The sequence below is a fragment of the Cebus imitator genome, unplaced genomic scaffold, assembly GCF_001604975.1.
Source record: "Cebus imitator isolate Cc_AM_T3 unplaced genomic scaffold, Cebus_imitator-1.0 Scaffold395, whole genome shotgun sequence".
NCBI lineage: Eukaryota > Metazoa > Chordata > Mammalia > Primates > Cebidae > Cebus > Cebus imitator.
The window spans coordinates 1860737-1875021 of record NW_016107710.1 but is presented as its reverse complement, the minus strand read 5'-3'; positions in this window follow the sequence as shown (position 1 = coordinate 1875021).

The window sequence follows — 14285 nt, the reverse complement described above, 5'->3', positions numbered from 1 at the left end:
TTATAGATGCTGGATATAGACCTTTATTAGATGAATAGTTTGCAAATATTTCCACCCATTCTGTAGGTTATCTGTTTATTGATAGGTTTGTTTTTTTTTTTTTTCCTGTGCAGAAGCTCTTTAACTAGATCCCATTCGTCAATTTTTGCTTTTGTTTTATTGCTTTTGATGTGTTCATCATGAAATCTTTGCCCATTCCTGTGTTCAGGATGTATTGCCCAGCTTATCTTCCAGGTTTTTTTTTTTTTTAATTTTTGGTTTTTCATTTAAATATTTAATCCAACTTGAGTTGATTTTCGCGTACAGTATTAAGGAAGGTAACCAACTTCCATCTTCTGCACCATTTATTGAAGAGTTAGTCTTCTCCATTTCTTGTTTTTGTCAGCTTTGTTGAAGATCAGATGGTTGTAGTTGTGTGGCCTTATTTCTGGGCCCTCTCCTCCATTTCATTGAGTAGAGAATACCAATGCCATGCTATTTTTATTATTAGAGCCTTGATTGAAGCCAGGTAACATGATACCTCCAGCTTTTGTATTTTTGCTGAGAATTGCCTTGGCTATTTGGGCTGGTTTTGTTTCCATATGAATTTTTAAATAGACTTTTCTAGTTCTGTGAAGAATGTCATTGGTAGTTTGAGAGAAACAGCATTCAATCTGTAAACTGCTTTGGGCAGTATGGTCATTTTAATGATATTGATTCTTCCTTTCCATGAGAATCAGATGTTTTTCCATTTATTTGTGTCTTTTTTGATTTCTTTGAGCAGTGTTTTGTAATCCTCATTGTCGAGATCTTTCACCTCCCTGGTTGCTTTATACATAGATATTTTATTCTTTTTGTGGCAACTGTGAATGAGATTGTTTTCCCATTCTAGCCCTCAGCTTGACTACTGTTGATGTATAAGAATGCTAGATATTTCTGTGCAATCCTGGCCATAGCATCTATTCCAATGTTGAATAGAAAGCACATCCTTGTCTTTTGCCAATTTTCAACGGAAATACTGCCAACTTTTGCCCATTCGGTATGATGTTGGCGTGGATTTGTCATGAAAGGCTCTTATTTTTTTCAGGTATATTCCCTCAAATCCACAATATTGACAGTTTTTAACATGAAGGAATGTTGGATTTTATCAACTACTCTTCTGCATCTATTAAAATAATCATGTGATTTTTGTCTTCAGTTCTGTTTACGTGATGAATTACACTTATTGATTTGTGTATGTTAAGCCAACTTTGCATCCTGAGGATGAAGCCTACTTGACCATGGAGGATTGGCTTTTTGATGTTCTGCTGGATTCAGTTTGCAAATATTTTGTTGAGGATTTTTGCAACAATATTCATCAAGTGTATTGGCCGAAAGAGTGTGTGTGGGGGCTGTGTGTGTGTGTGTGTGTGTGTGTGTGTGTGTCTGCCAGGTTTTGGTATTAGGATGATGCTGGTGTTATAGAATGAGTTGGGGGAATAGTTTCAGTAGTAATGGTACCAGCTCTTCTTTGTATACATGGTACAAGTTGGCTGTGAATCAATCTTGTCCTGGGCTTTTTTTTTTTTTTTTTTTTTTTTTTTTGTTTTTTATTTTTTTTTTTTTTTTTTTCATTCTAGACTGTTCAGGGAATTAACTTCTTCTTGGTTCAGTCTTGGGATGTGGTATTTGTCTAGCAATTTATCCATCTCTTTTAAGTTTTTTTAGCTTGTGTGCATAGAGGTGTTTGAAGTAGTTTCTGATGGTTATTTTTACTTCTTTGGGGTCAGTGGTAAGAAACACTTTATCATTTATAATTGTATTTATTTGAATCTTTCCTCTTTTCTTCTTTATTAGTCTAGCTATTCACTTATGTGCCTTATTAATTTTAAAAAAAAGTAACTCTTGGGTTTGTTCCTTTTTTGAATGTTTTTATCTGTCTTAATTTCCTTTAGTACAACTCTGATTTTGGTTATTTCTTGTCTTCTGGTAAGTTTGGGGTTGATTTGTTTTTGTGTCTCTAATTTTTTTGTTTTAATGTTGTGTTGCTAATTTGAGATGTTTCTAACTTTTTGATGTGGGTATTTAGTGCTAGGAATTTCTCTCTTAACACTGACTTAGCTGTATCTCAGAAATTCTAGTATGTTGCATCTTTGTTCTCAATAGTTTCAAAAAACTTCTTGATTTCTACCTTAATTTCATTATTTATCCCAAATCATGAAAGAGCTTGTTGTTTAATTTCCATATAATTGCATAGTTTTGAGTAATTTTATTTATCATGACTTCTGTTTTTATTGAGCCGTGGTCTGAGAGTATGTATGGTATGACTCTGGTTCTATTGAATTTACTGAGGTTTTATTTCCAGTTATATGGTTGACTTTTTGTATGTGCCATGTGGCAATGACAAAAAGGCATGTTTTGTTGGGTTTTGGTAGAGAGTTCTGTAGAGGTCTATCTAATTCATTTAATCCAATTATGTTCAGATTTTTCACATACACTTGGCTAAATTTATTCACACAAAAACAAAACAAAACAATATTTATTGATACATATTTTATTATTTTTATGCTATCAAAATGGAATTGATTGTTTTACAGTTAAGTTATTTGTGCAAAAATACATTGATTTTTTTATGTTTATTTTGTATTCTGAAACTTTACCGAATTCATTAATTGGTTCTGATTTTTGTGTGAGAAGAAGGTTTTTTTTTTTTTTTTTACATATAAAGTTACATAATCTGCAAATAGAGATACTTTTACTTTTTCTTTCTCATTTGGATGCCTTTTGTTTTTCTCTTTCTAGTATTTTGAGGAATTTTTTTTTTTTTCATCTGGCTCTGTCACTCAGGCTGGTATTCAGTGGCATGATCTTGGTTCACTGCAATCTATGCTTCCCAGCTTGAAGCAATTCTTCTGCCTCAGCCTCCTGAGTAGATGGGAATACAGGCATGCCCTACCATGCAAAATTAATATTTGTATTTTTGGTAGAGATGGGGTTTCACAATTTTGGCCAGGCTAGTATTGAGCTTTTGACCTCAAGCCATCTGCTCACCTTGGCTACTCAAAGTTCTGGGTTACTGGCATAAGCCACCACATCCCACCTCTTGCTAGTATTTCTAGTAATACTTTGAATAGAGGTGGTAAAACTGGGCCTGCTTGCTTTGCACCAAATCTTAGTGGAAAAGCTGTCAGTTTTTCAACACTGATTGTAATGTTAGCTATGAGTTTTCCATAAATGGCCCTTATTATGTTGAGGAACTTTCTTTCTATACCTATACTGTTGAGAGTTTTCATCGAAAATGCCTGTTGGACTTTTGGCGGATTCCTTTTGCATTAATTTAGATCATGTGTTCAGTATCATTCATTCTATTAGAGTTATTTATCATATTGGTTGATTTGCATATATTTAATATAGCTTGCATGTCAAGAATAAATCCTAATTTGTTATGATGTATAAGGTTTTTGATATACTGTTGCATTTGTTTTGCATGTTATTTCCTTGAAAATTTTTGCATCAGTGTCCACCAGAATGGCCAGTAGTTTGCTTCTTTGTTTGTTTTCTTCTGACAGTATATTTTTCTGGCTTAAGTAACATAGTAAGACTGGCATCATAAACTAGTCTTGGAGATAGTTCCTGTAGCTCTATTGTTTGATGGGGTTGAAGGAGTATCAGTATTTATTTTCCTTTAAATTTTTGGTAGAATTCAGCTGTGAAGCCATCAGGTCCTGGCTTTTCTTTATTGGGAGTTTTGTGATCATTTCTTCAACCTCTTTATTTGTTATTGTTATGTTCAGACTTTCTATTTCTTTGGGACTCAATCTTGTAAGATTGTATTTCTCTAGGAATTTATACATTTCCTCTAGGCTGTTTAATTTGCAAGGATATGATTATTTATATTAGTCCCTTATGATTTATTTCTGCAGCATTGTAATTTCTTCATTTTCACTTTCATTTGATGTATTTGAATAGTCTCTTTTTGCTTAGACTAGCTAAGATATTGCCAATTTTGTTCATTAAAGTTTTTAAAAAACATGATTTCTATGGATTTTTTTTCTATTTTATTTATTTATTTTCTAACTTTTATATACATCCTTACTTCTGTTAATTTTGAGTTTATTTTTTTCTCTAGTTCATTGAAGTGTAATGTTAGATTATTTACTTAGGATCTTTAGTTTTTAATGTAGGCATTTATTGCTATAAACTTTCCTTAGAACTGCTTTTGTTGCATTCTATAAGTTTTGGTATATTGTCTTCCATTGTCATTTGCCTCAAGATATTTTTTTAAATTTTCCTTTTCATTTACTCAGTGACCAACTGGTTATTGAGGAGAATATTGTTCAATTTTTATGTATTTGTGAATTTTCCAAGATCCTTCCTGTTGTTGATTTTCGTTTTATATTATTGTTGCCTGGTTCTAGTTATAATTTCAGCCTTTTTAAATTTGTGAAGACTTGTTTTGTGGTCTACGACATGGTCTGTGCTGGAGAATGATCTATGTGCACTACAGAAAAATATCTATTCTGCTCCTGTTGGGTGGAAAATTCTGTATAGGTCTGTTACATTCATTTGATCAAAAATGTAATTCAAATCCAGTATTTTTGATTTGATTATCTGCCTGGTTGATCTTTCTATTATTAAAAGTAGAATATTGAAGTCCCCTACTATTATTATATTGCTATATATTTCTACCTTTAGGTTTACTAATGCTCGTTTTATGTATGGAAGTGTTCCATTGTTGAAAGCATATATGTTCACAACTGTTATATTCTCTCATTGAATTGACCTCTTTATCATTACCTAATCACCTTCTTGGTCTCTTGTGGCATTATTTTACCTGGATTATATTTTATCAAATACAAATATAGATGCTCCTAAACTCTTGTCTAACATTTACATAGAATATCTTTTTAAACCCCATTTATTCCTATGTTACTCTTTAAATCTTGAGCCTTTATAGGCAATGTATATTTAGATCTTGTTTGGTAACACACTCTATGTCCTCTGATTAGAAATGTACTCCATTTGCATTCAAGTTTGTTATTGATAGATAAGGACTTACAACTCCCATTTTGTTATTCATTTCCTGGTTTTCTTAAGCTCCTTTGCTCTTTTGTTCTTCTCTGGTACACCTTTTTGATTTAATTATTTTCTGGAGTGCTAAACATTTATTCCTTTCTCTTTATCATTGTATATCTGCTATACTTTCTGTTTTGTGGTTACTATTTGGATTACATTAAACATCTTATAGTTAAAATTAAATATGTTAACTGTTAACTACTCTCACATCCACAATCTCTAGAAGTCAATGTCCCCTGCAATTTGTATTTTTGATTTTATAATTTACAATACTTTGTATTTTGTCTTTCTTAATAACTTAGAATTGCTTTAGTTATTTTTGACTGTTTGAATTTTTTTTAATACAAATCCAAAGGTAAACAATTGATTTTTTTAAACATTTGATACCCAAAGCAATATTTTCTTTCTTTTTTATTTCTATTTCTTTTTTTTTTCTGCTTTAAGTTGTGGGGTACATGTGCTGATCATGCAGGATTGTTACAAAGGTGTACACATGCCATGGTGGTTTGCTACATCCATTCCCCTGTCACTTACATTAGGTATTTCTCCAAATGTTATCCTTCCCCAATCCCCCAATCCCCTTCTATCCTTCCCCTACCCCCTACCATCTCCCAACAGGCCTGACTATGTTATGTTCTCCTCCCTGTGTTCATGTGTTCTCATTGTTCAACACCCAGTTATGAATGAGAACATGCAGTGTTTGGTTTTCTGTTCCTGTGTCAGTTTGCTGAGAATGATGGTCTCCAACTTCATCCATGTCCCTGCAAAGGACATGAACTCATCCTTTTTTATGGCTGCATAGTATTCCATGGTGTATATGTGCCACATTTTCTTTATCCAGTCTATCATTGATGGGCATTTGGTTTGGTTCCAAGTCTTTGCTGTTTTAAACAGTGCCACAATGAACATGCATGTACATGTGTCTTTATAGTAGAATGATTTCTAATCCTTCGGGTACATACCGAGTAATGAGATTTCTGGGTCAAATGGTATTTCTATTTCTAAATCCTTGATGAATCACCACAATGTCTTCCACAATGTTTGAACTAATTTACACTCCCACCAACATTGTAAAAGCATTCCTATTTATCCACATCCTCTCCAGCATCTGTTGTCTCCAGATATTTTTAAAGATTGCCATTCTAACTGGCATGAAGTGGTATCTCAATGTGGTTTTTATTTGCATGTCTCTGATGACCAGTGATGATGAACATTTTTTCATATGTTTGTTGGCTGGACACCTGTTTTCTTTTGAAAAGTTTCTATTTGTATGCTTCACCCAGTTTTTGATGGGGTTTTTTTTTCTTGTAATTCGTTTTAGTTCCTTGTAGATTCTGGATATTAGCCCTTTATCAGATGGTTAGCTTACCTAAATTTTTTCCCATTCTGTTTGTTGCTGGCTCACTGTAATGATTGTTTCTTTTGCTGTGCACAAGCTCTTAAATTTAATTAGATCCCATTTGTCTATTTTGACTTTTGTTGCCATAGCTTTTATTATTTTAACTTTTTTACTAGAGAAATGTATAATTTACATATAAGCATTATGGTATTTAAGTATTGTGTATTTGACTATGCATTTGTTAATTTATATGTGCTCATGATAGACAGTAATTTCTGTACTTTCATTTCTGCATGAAGAATTTCCTTAAGCATTTTTTGTAGGGCAGGTCTAGTGTGATTAATTCTTTCCAATTTTGCTCATTGGGGAAAGACTTTATTTATTCTTCCTTTCTGAAGGATAGATTTGCTCAGTACATTTTTGCTGACAGTTGCTTTCGTTTTGCTTTTCTGTTTTAGCATTTAACATGTTACTTTATTTATTGCTAATACTTCCATATGTAAAAATTGTGTTTTTTTACCTATAGAATGCTAATTGCATAGGCCCTAATTGCATCTATGACCACTTTAGTCGTGATCAATAACATACAAAGACACATATATATGTCTTGCCTTTTTTTTTTTTTTTTGGCTGCCTTCACCATTTTCACAAGAATAAAAGTGATTTCTGAGATAAAAGATAACCTGAGTGATGTAGAAGAGTCCTTCTTTTATGGTATCCTAGTCTTATTGACACAAAAATATTAACCTTTTGAGAATGTTTCACATCCCTCATAAATTTTTAGGCTAATGAAAAATATGTGGTATTCATCATATATGTGGGTGCTGTTGTGCTCTAATTTACATTTTAGAGTTCAATTAATCCTGCATCTACACTCCTGTATGTAGTCAGATGGCATTTTTACTGTTATGCAGTCATGTCAGAGCATTAATTTCTATTAATACTTCTTCCTTAAATGCTGCTTTTGACTTATTTATTTAATGGCATTTACTTTGCAAGTTGTTGTGGATATTGAGGCTCAGTTGTATCTTGAACTTGTTTTCCACATAGAGCATTATGGTTATGTTTGGGCAATTACAAGGGTTAATTTGGTTATTTTTTAAATCATCTATATGGAACAATTATAGTATTATCTATAAATTATACCACCAAAGGTACATTCAATTTGTTTTGTATTGAATGCAATATTGTTTGTCATTAGGTCAGGGAAGTGAGTGTGATACTTTTAAGAATTATAGTTTTTGAGTAAAAATTAATCCCACCTCTATTTTCCAAGTTATAAAACCACTGGTTTGACACTGTCTCACTTATAAGGTATTATGTGGCCTTAAAAGTAAATGTGCTTCGGGTCACATGGATTGTAGAGACAGTGAGATGTAATGCAAAAAACCTGAAAGTATCATGTAAAGCGTATCAGGCCCTATATATTAATGGCTTTATAACTTGAGCGGGTGATTTGATCTATCTGTGCTTATTTCATAGGGTTTTGAAGAATCACCTTAAATAAATGTGGAAGTCACTCATATACCAATACATCTTGAGATTGGCAAATCATCAGCACACCTCTATTCTATTGCCTGTTCCATAAAGTACTTGAAACCAGTCAACTTCTCTGAGGCTCAGTGGTTTTGGTACTCATCTCTGGACACAAGATACTTGAGAAGAGAATTGTTGCTAGAAATAAAGCAAGGGTTTATCTTCAAGGACTGCATATAGAATTTAAACCTAATGGATGTTCTTTAAAAATATTTTCACTAGCATTTCGGTAAACAAATTGCAATACTCAGGTCACTAGACTTTTCTGTGACATAGTGAGTCAGTGGAAGAATGAGTTAAGGAATTGAACTTTCTACAAAGCTACTTCAAACCGAAGTATTTTTTTATCAATCTGGCCTAATTACTGCAGTTGGAAAAAGTTTCTGAAAGTGGAATGAACTTGCTTTTTAATGTTTAACTGACTTAATAATAACCTTATCTTAATATACTTTGCTTTGTTCTTTGGAAAATTGTTCCCACAATAGTCAAATTAACACCAACTGAATCAAACTCTGTGTAAAATGAAACAATATCAAATCATAAGCAAGTATAAAATGTCAACTATGTAAAAAGAACAGTGTTACCTTTTTTCTTTCAATGATTTTTCCATTATTTCAAGGCTAAACTCTAACTTTCTTAATATAATTTACAAGGCCTTAGATAATATGTCCACAACTATCCTGGGTTTTTCAAAGCACTTCTTCACTGACTGATCCTAAGGATTTTTAAACTTGCTATCCCTCCACCTGCCTCAGGACGTTAACCTTGCTGCATTCTTAACCTATAATAGCCAAATGTCTCCAATTTCACCCTTTATACTCATTGTTCGAGTGCCACTATCAATTTTTTGGTTTAACATGTTCAGGGGAAACTTTCTTTTCTCAAGTATATTCTCTGTTACACATATAAATAGCATGTTGTTTCAGAGTATTTCCCCCATTGTACTGCATATAAAATAAATCATTATGAGGAAAAGAAAGAACAATTTTCTAGAAAGGAAACAATGTAAAACACAGTTAAGTAAGCATTTGCATCTCTTATGCTTCTTGTGAATATTGGCTTAGTATTTTTTACCCACACTATGCTCGAAATTCCAGGAATCTGGGAATTGTATTTAATTTGTTGTCCAATGTATATCTCTATTCCCAGGGCAATGCTTAGACATCGTCAACATTTAACAACTATACACTAAGTAAATTAATTCAATTAACACATTAGAGTAATGTTGCTTATCTTCAACTCAGAATGCCAACTGAAACGCAAGAGAATTGCATTCTACTTAGTTTATGCCCCTGCATGTTGAAGATGTAAATCAACTTATTGCCTAGCAGAGTTAATAAAAGAAAATTTACATTACTCTCAGTATTCAATATAAATTTATAATAAAAAATAATTAGTGACATATATGTTTTTTTAGCACCTTCGTTGAGCAAAAAACCAGAATAATATTAATGCAAAATTCAATCCAAAGTTTAATGATTGTTTTGGCAATATAGGTGTACATTTTTTTATCTTGTTACCTAGTATAATTTATTTTCCCATTTACATAATTATTTAAATTTAAAATGATTAATAAAAAATTGCATCTTTTGGAAAATCTTATGAAATGAAAGGAGTGAAAAATTAGGAAAAATAACTAATGGGCACTAGGTTTAATAGCTGCATCATAAAATAATCTGCACAACAAACTACCATGACACAAGTTTACCTATGTAACAAGCCTGCACATGCACTCCTGAACTTAAAAATTATAACATATATCCATATATAGTTAAATTTAAATGAAGATAAATATATGTATAGGAGTAATGCAATGAATTTTTACATCTTTTCCTATCATTAACTTTCCTGGACAGAAACAATTGACTTATGAAACAATTAGAAAAATGTATGTTAATCAAATTCGGTTGCAATTAAGTACCATATTTTAAGCATCTTAAAATATACTCACCTGTTTTTTTATTGTCTAATAACTGATTTAAAGTCACCTCAGTTCAGGAGCTACAATGTACCAGTGACTGTGAGTCAAATGATTATCAGTAAGCCTTCTGCATTCCTTGGCCAAAAGGAGAATTCACTTTTCTCTCTTTGTGCTTCATTATAAACACATTGGAACCGAACATTTTATTTTTAAAATCTAAGCATCCCCAGAAACAGAAAGAAATACCTACAGAACTAGACACAGACATTTATTCTATTTGTGGTTGTAGTTATGTATTCTTTTAATATCAGCTGCACAAAATCACATCTGTGCCTGTGTTTATAATTTCCTCTGAGCTTGTTTCTAAATGTCACAATTAAATATATCTATTTTTGATAATTTGAATAAAGTAGTGTTATTTTTAAAATGATAATGCACTTTATCTTTGTTTCTGACAGCTATTTTTCTATTTTGCTTTATGCATAGGCACATTTTTCTATAGTTTTACATTTGTGATGTTGAAATTGTATTCCTTTAAATTCACCCACAGATAGAGATAATAAAGTAGCCTCTATCAAAATATCACTGTATTTTAAATATGAACAGAAAAATTGGCATATGTATCTTTAAAATGCATTTTCCCGTATATCATATAAGTTTCAAGTTCCCGCTTATATAAACACCTGTTCTGGTTGTTGTTTCCAGTTTAATGAGTTTGGGGAGGTTTATCTCTCTGAACTGAGAGTAGTTCTATCATTTTGACATTTAATTTTGTTTCTCTTTTATAAATGTCTTGTAAAAAAAGAATCATTTAGCATCTGTTTTGTTATCTTCCAACATCTGTCCTACCTACTCACTGTATCAAAAATTACACACTTAAATCATGGAATGATTCAATCTTTTCAGGCAGATTTCATAATACCAACAATTTTTATTGACACTTCAATGTAATATGTTATTATAAGAAATGTTTTATCTATTTACTAATATATTATTAGTATATACATATATAAATTCTGACTCTACATAGAAAAATGATTTGGAGACCTGAATCAATTACTCACAAAATACAGGAATCTTCTTTTGGAGAAAATGGGGAGCTATATGCAATTTTTTCACATGTCTGACATCTCAACTGTCCAACTGAAATAAATCATGACCTGCTTTCTCAAAACTTCAAATGATCATGACTGATTTAAATTAACTTACCTACACTTGAAACCACACTTATATTATTGTTTTGGAAGTATAATTAATATAAATAATTTTTTCCTGCTTTGGGATATCTCTGCAATGAGATCATCTTTAAAGGTTATAATTTTTTGTAAAATTCAGTAAAATAAATTATAAATATAAAATCGTCAGACTAACTTCTTTCCTAAATAATTTAAATAAGGCCTTTGGGGACTAAATGCGGCTCAGTGAGGTCATGACATTGAGGCCCTCATGATAGAATTAATGCCTTTATAGGAAGAGACACCAAAGAGATTGTTCTCTCCAACCCCCATTTTCCCCTTCAGCCTTCCATCCCTGTATCTTGTGAAAACACAGCAAGAATCCGGTTCTCTGCAAGATAAGTATTGGGCCATCATCAAAAATCACCCATGCCAGCACTCTGATCTGGGACTTCCTAATTATGAAAGTGTGAGGAAATAAATGTATATTACTTAAGCTACCCAGTCTGTGGCATTTTGTTATGGCAGCTTAAGCTCACAGATACAATATTCAAGACAATCACAATCTGTAAAATGCATTCAAACTTTATTGAGCCAAACCCCTACCATTCAAACTTATTAATGTGAGACTTTGATTTGGAAGTGAGCAAACAGATGAAGAAAACTCTGAGATGGGAATTAATTTTTGGCTAATTCCGCAGGCATTTTAATTTCAGGAGCAGCTGTGGTTTGAGTTTTGGGCTCAGAAAGGCATCAATGAAGCTGGCAATGTCATTAGAAGCAGCATTTGCCTCTAGGGCTCAGTGAGTCAGTGGCAATAATAATGTTTCCCTGATGGGCAGTTTTTTTCACCATCATGTTGTTGAGTTCTGAAGCTAGTTCTCCAACTTTACAAACAATTCTGTGAATGGATTTTATTTTTCTTTTTTTAAAAAATGAAGGTTTTCCCTTCATTAGCAGAATCCCTTCCATCCACTGCTATTAAGATCCCTGAGTGATACTGTGGAAATAAACAATGAATAAATAAATATGTAATGCATCATTAGGATTTTATATACGAAATCAAAATAAACCAGATAAAGAGACAGAAAGTAATGGGCGTTATGATTTCAAATAGGAGTATCAGGGAAGGTTGGGCCTAAAAAGACTCATGTTTCTATCTGTTTCAGTTTGAGATAAGAAGGCAATGTTTCAAAAGACTTGATTATAGTTTAGGGATGAGCTCTAAAAAATCTGGGTAAGTGTTGTCTCATGCCTAACAGCCAGTAGAAAAGCCCAGAGGTAGGAATATGCTTTGTATACATGAGAAGGTATATGTTGTTCAGAATATTTTTCAAATAATAAAAAATTACGTATCAAAATTTTGTAAGTACATAAGGCACATTTAGTATAATATTTATCTTTCATCCAATTGAAAAGAGGTAATAAACTAAGCAATGGATATACTCTCTTTATTTAATAACAGCAAAACAAAACAAGAAAACTGTTATAATTAACATCATATTTAATGCTTTGCCTAAAAATATATGTCACCGTGAATAGTGTACACATCGTTGACTTGTTTTTGGTAATATGATTAGTGTTTAATGAACACTTATTTATGACTGAAATTTATTCCATTCTGTTCCTGACTCTTTTATAGAGTTATGTAACATAATATTCATGGTGAATATTAGAATGCAGAATTGGGTATTCCTCTTCATTTGCCTATAACATATGTTACTGATGCTTAGAAAAGTGACTTTTAATATTTTATTTTATCAATAGAAATAAGTTCTGAAACATAGCTTATAATTGGGGAAATAAGCACAAATGAAAGATCAGAATATGCTGAGAAAAATATATATATAAATAAATTGAGAGATAAAGAAATACAGTTAAATATTTATTGGTTATTTTATATTTATCACTATTATATTTTGGTAAATCTATGGTTTTAACCTAATTTTTAAAATAGGGAATGCAAAAAATGAATAGAAAGTTATAAATACAACTGAGAGTCACACACATAGTTTGGAATGTCTTCCTTTCTGATGTTATCTATCTGAACAGAAACCGGGAAGGCTCTCCACTGCTCTAAAACTAACCATTACATTTATTGCTATAGCTACAGTCATTATGACTTAACAGCAAGTAAAATAACAATTATGGATTATACACTTTTCCAAATTTGGAAAAACAATACTGAAATCTAACTTTGAGAAAACCCATGTTCACTTTACTCCAATAATTAATCACTTACATTGACAGTTTCACAGTCAGAAGTACTGAGCCCGTGTATGTTCCCAAACTTTCGTGAAGAGACAGAGTTTATAATCAGATAGAGAAATTGATAAATGAAGAAATAGATGGGTAGATAGATGATGGATAGATAGATAGATAGATATAAATATATATAATTGTTTTCCTAGCTTCATTATTTAGGAAATCAAATTTTGATCTCCCTATGAACGTCATAATAGCTCACACAAGCAAGTTTTTCACAAAATGTATTTATGACATTCTACTTTTATCATTTTCATGATCAAATGTAAATACTAAATATATATTTAAATATGTATTATTTTCCTTCTTTATTGTACCAGAACATTATAGAAAACACCAAAAAAGTGGAAACTACTCCCAACTCTCTTAATTTTTCACAGCAAAACGTTTTATTGAAGATGCTGTTTTTCTAAAAACTTAAATGTTGAAATTTGACATGGTGTCCAATGTGAGAAATGACAACATCGTTGGCATCCAATACACTTTTACTCTTTACACTGATGGCAAAAAAGTGCTTGGAACATTGACAAAAGTGTTAAACTCTTTTACAACATGAGAAATGAATTAGGCTATGTTCCACCAGGCTATTTCAAGAATTTTATTTTTGAATTTATATTGCTCCTTTCTTATTTCTTGCGGAAATGAAATTCTTTTCTACCATTTACATTTGTTATGCTAAGAGCAAGAGCAAAATTACAAATTAATAATCTAAGTGTAATGCTTTCTTCACAAAGCATTTAATTTGCCAATTCAGTAGATTTTGTAGCATCTCATGGTTTTTGCTTCAAAAAACATTTTTCTAAGTCTAAAGAAGCATTTCCCTTAAAATTGAAAAAAATAATATAATTGTTCAAGTTATATTTTTAGAGCCAACATTTCACAAAAGCATTTTCAGCAACATACAATGTAATAACTATAAACCCCTAAGTCAAAATTTTGCCTAATGATATTCTTAAAAATATCTGCTCAACCTCATTACATTACAATATTTCTAGGTTTTTTTTTTTTTTTTTTT